We start from the raw sequence: 4,911 nt of genomic DNA on the forward strand, positions 1-4,911 counted from the left end.
CTCCTGGGAGTACGTACTCCCGCTCCTCATATACCACATAAAAATTAGGACATAAATTAGGTAATTGCCCGTGCGTTGCAGCGGGGTCATACAAACTCAAATTGTATGTATAACATTTACCCTTAATTAGAACATAAATACTGTCAACTTTTTTTAGCCGATAAATAACTTTTGTTGTTGTTTTTCTTCTTCTTCGCTTCATGAGCTGGCCCTCATTGTTGCTGTCGGTGCTGCCGGTAATGAAATTGCCATAATATCAATTAAACTCAACATGCTATATAACTCCATCGTTTAAAAATAGTTCGACCAGCTATGTCTTTTACAAGAAGTACCAAAAACCCATTGTGTCTATTCTCGTAATCGTAAACTATCTAGTACAAGCCCGCGTGGACTTTTTATATAGAGCACACATTCTATGTACTAAATTAACTTAGAATAACCTGAAACTCATTAAGAAAGAGGAAAATGTACTTCCTTCACTAACAAAACATGGATTCCCTGCCTTTGAAGAAGCAGACAAATCAACCAGGCTAAGATCAAGACTCACCTTCATCACACACAAAAATAGAAAAACGAAAACGCATGCTGGAACCCGGTCCAACGGCAACCAAGTTGATTCGCTGGCCTGCAAGATGGGAATTACAAGGGTGTACATGATCTCTTACATGGGCCATGCAAGGCATCCCCGAAGAAGGATGGCATGCATATTGATTTTTGCGTTGCACCTCTCCAACTCTTTTGCTTGAACTCATCCATGGCTTGGAAGAGAGAGGGCACTACCTGAGATTTTCTGGATCGCGTTGTTTTTCAGAGAGGGTCGGCTGAGAGAGAGAGAGGTTCGATAGCCTGGCAGAGGAAGAGATGCGGCAAAATCGGGAGACAGATAATTTCGCTGGAGAGAGATATTTACGCGTGAGAGATTACGGGAGTACATTCAGGGAAAGATATATTTTCCATAACTATTGTCTGGGATTTATTTTCCAACTGAATGATTGGGAGATTGGCTATGTGAGGGATATTGGCCCTTGATTACAGGAGACCGATCCGAGTTTATTGGGTCACCAAAGAATATTTATTAGGTTACCATCAAAAGACTAATGTGATCCTGCCGGTTAAATAAAAATCGTGTGAAATAGAAAATCAGGACGGGGAGGAAAATCAGAGGAGGGGTGGGGAGGGGCGGACGAAGAGGTTGGACGAAAAATTGACGTATGACGGGAAACGAAACGCTCCGTTTCTTTTAGGTAGTATATATATACTAGCAAAAGGGCCCGTGCGTTGCAACAGGATTTTTTTTATAATCTTTAATGGCTATGATCACATTTTGCTGCATTACCCAGATACAATACCACTCTCAATTTTGTGAAATCATGAACACATTTTAAACGCATAAACATATTTGAAACCGTGGTCATTTTTCAAGTTCATGAACACTCTACAAATTTTTGATCAATTTCAAAAATTAAGGATATTTTTCAAATTCATGAATATTTTATATTATTTGCAAACATTTTTAAAAATTTGCAAACATTTAAAAAACATTTCTTGAATCGGCGAACATTTCTTGAGTGGATGAACATTGTTTTGGAAATTGGTGGGATTTCTTTTGAAATTCATGAATATTTTTTATTTAACGAACATTTTCTGAAATGCATAATCTCTTTTGAATCAGCGAACATTTTATGCATGAATAAACTATTTTGTAAGTCACAAACGATTTTTTAATTTTTAAGATATTTGTTCATTCATGAACATTTTTTAAATTGGCAAATTTTTATTCAATTTCATTAACATTTTTTCATACATGACCTTCTCAAAAAATCATGAACATTTTTTGATTTATGGAACATTTGTTTTCAAAGTTTCGAACATTTTTTGAATAAGCAAACATTTTTTAGAAAATTGTGAACACTTTTTGAGGCCACAAACATTTTATGATTTATTTAAAAAAATATTTCAGAATTCCCATTTCTTTTAATTTGAGAACTTTTTGAAGTCCGGAATTATTTAAAGTAGAAAGAAGAAGGCAGAAAAAAACAGGCCGCTTGGACATGGACCGGGCCAAACAGGCGTGCTGCGTCTTCTCCTAGAGCGCATAGAGCACAGTATAGGATGTCCTACTGCATGAGTCGGCCCAGTTGGGGGATTGCCCTGTGTAAAACGTTTTTTACCACATATAGAAAAATGACTATGTGTTGTACCGTGTGCATAAATATATTAACTGGTTAACATCAACGTCGTAAACATGGACAACACATCATATTCTCAATTTTTTTTCTTTTAGAAAAAATCACGGCGTCAATTAAAAAGTCACAATTTGCTAGTAACAACCCTCAGTTTTATGACCTAGACCGAAGAGAAGCAAACATTAGTTGCTCACGTGAGTAGAAAAAGATCAAGGAGACTAACCTTAGAAGTGTGTCTGACTTGCTTCATCCAATCCTTATTATTAGTCACGAAAAAAACCTACAAGGACAATAGTAGGCACTAAAGAATTAAAATAGAATAGCAGTTTTGTGACCTGCGGCAAAGATGTATAAAAGAGTGGAACTAATGTCACTCCATGAAAAAAATCATAACATGAACCAATCCTTGTAAATACAAAAGATCTGGGAGTGTACGTACATGAGTTCAGCACCAGCTACATGGTTACTTCATGTTAATTGAATACCAATGAAGAAGCACAAAGCTAACTAACAGAAACAAACAATTCATGGTTTAGCTATAGTAGTATGCAAAAAACTAACTAACAGTAAGGAAAGCATCAGAATAGATCTGAGTAGCAAGCACCATCTATAGTTTTCCAGCTTTGTCTTCCCTGAATTTTTTAGGTTGGGCCAACCCGAACCAAATATGTGCAGCAACAAAGATGATACTGCTATATGGTAGGATTCTTGAATACTGTTCAAAGAAAGAAGAAGATTAATCTTACACTTGGGGGTAACACAGACTCGTATAGCATGGCCTTTCTGAACCTATAGTCTTGCAATGGTAGATCCCGCGGCTAGGTTTGTGATGGAGGAGAGTGCTGAGGCCGCCGGCGACATAGTCGGCTCCTCGCGAAACGACTATCGCAGTAGATGTGGTCGCGCCGTAGGCGGCAACACTTGTGTGCGATGGGAGGGCGAGGTAGCCGCAGTTGTACTCGTAGGCGAGGCCGGTGTCGGCATGGTCTACAGCAATTAGCACGTACGTAACGGTATGGGGCATGCTGCTGCTACTGCTTGAAGCTACCGATAGCAATGGAGGAGATAGCATGAATGTGCCAGGTGAGAGGCAAAGAGAACGTCTTTGATTTCTTGGTTCAATCCTTGGCTTGTAACAACAAATTTTTCAGAAAAAGTAAACTCAAACAGGGGCTTGCCGCTTGCATTTCTGATTAGCTGAAACATAATGCAAAATACATAAAAAAGATGAAGTAGTTGGTTTAAAGACTCCAGTGCATTTCAGCCAAACTATAATTGTGAGCAATCGGAAGTAGCACCAAATTTTCAGAAAAAATAAACTGAAACAGGGTAGATCCGAAGGGGGGAAAATCAGTTACATTCATTATACAACAATGCAAACAAAGGAAACTCGGTTGAATTCATCGATCATACAGTGGTGTACCAACTATAGTAACAGTAAAAAAACAACTACTGTGAGGAACACAGGCACCACAAGTTCACAACCAACGCAGCAACGCTATTTTTGAGGGGGTCGAGGCATTACATACCTCTGGTGTAGCCCGCCGTTGGCGATATTGGACGGCTCGACGGATGTTCTTCTACCTCCGGCAAACTCGGCACTTCTTCCTCCGGCGAACTTGAAGGCGACACGATGCTTTTCTGGTCCAAGTACTCCGGGATTTGATGGATTTTCTGGTCCAAGTACGCAACCTGATGGAGATTCCGGCCAAGGACCCTTCCTTCTTATAGCAGCGAAATTCAATCCGGGTCGGGCACTCCACTGATTTCTGTTGGAGAAGGCCACGGTCATGAATTCAACCCAAATCAGACAAGGGAGCAGGATGTTACCAGACCTAACAATTAACGCACGACAATTGATCAAGAACAATTAACCCATATGTACCAAGCCAGGCTCCTTTGCTTGCTCCCGCAACAATTACCAACAAAAAACCCGGCCACATCCAACAACATGCTATATAGGATCGCAAAAAGATCCACCTTTAGCCAAGCTTGCAGCATTGTGCATATGATTTTTTACATCAAGTGGCGCTTTGGAAGTCATGAGTACACACCCAATACCGACTGCACAAGATAGAATGAATTTCAGAGTACATGTACATGTACAGAACATGGAAGCACATAAAAATTCAGAGTAAGAAATTTATCAAGGAACATGGTAGCACTTGGGCTGCAGGCAGAAATTCAGAAAACATGATAGGTCTGCACACAGTATTAGAGAGAACGTGATTACTCCAAGTTGCTAACTCGAATTAGCCTGCAACCAGAAGAGGCAACACAGCCATGTGAGATTGGGAGGAGCGCCATGGGTAATGGACGGGGGGCAGGGGGAGGTGCAATGTCCACTGGTCGAGCAGGTTGTACCTTGCCATGATGAGTGCGCAGACTGGGGAAGTGGACGTCCTCTGCTCCGGCCGCCCCTTGGCTAGCCGACGCCGTGCCTCATTGCCTTGGCCGCCTCTGCCTCCTCATGTTGCCCGACAACTACCCCCCATGCTCCAGCCCGCCGCGCAGCAGAAGCCGTCTCCGCCGCCGGCAACGCCGGCAAGGGCGCCGCCCCTCACCGAGCACACGCCCAGGCGAGGCGTCCTCCGTCCTCCCGCGCAAGGCACGGCGGACGCCTTCTCATCCTCCTCTGCATCCGTAGCCGTCTCTGCCGCCGACAAGGATGCCGTCTCCGCCGCCGACAAGGACGCCGCCGTGCCGCACGGACGGCAGGTCAAGG

General features: G+C 42.3%; 1 long non-coding RNA gene across 4 annotated transcripts in view; it reads right to left on the reverse strand.

The window, feature by feature from the left end:
* The window catches only part of LOC123088601 (uncharacterized), a 6,956-nt gene extending 2,051 nt beyond the window's left edge, over positions 1-4,905 (reverse strand). For 2 of the 4 annotated variants that reach the window (XR_006441967.1, XR_006441964.1), the window contains exons 1-3: positions 4,551-4,905; positions 3,716-4,443; positions 2,410-2,466 (exon numbers count right to left, since the gene is read on the reverse strand). This is a non-coding gene — a long non-coding RNA (uncharacterized lncRNA). Of the gene's footprint in view, positions 1-2,409; positions 2,467-2,625; positions 2,902-3,715; positions 4,444-4,550 lie in introns of all 4 variants that reach the window. The other 2 variants (XR_006441965.1, XR_006441966.1) reach the window with 2 other exon arrangements.
* Positions 4,906-4,911: the final 6 nt, after the last annotated feature.

This window comes from Triticum aestivum, chromosome 4A (assembly GCF_018294505.1).
Source record: "Triticum aestivum cultivar Chinese Spring chromosome 4A, IWGSC CS RefSeq v2.1, whole genome shotgun sequence".
NCBI classification, from domain to species: Eukaryota; Viridiplantae; Streptophyta; class Magnoliopsida; order Poales; family Poaceae; genus Triticum; species Triticum aestivum.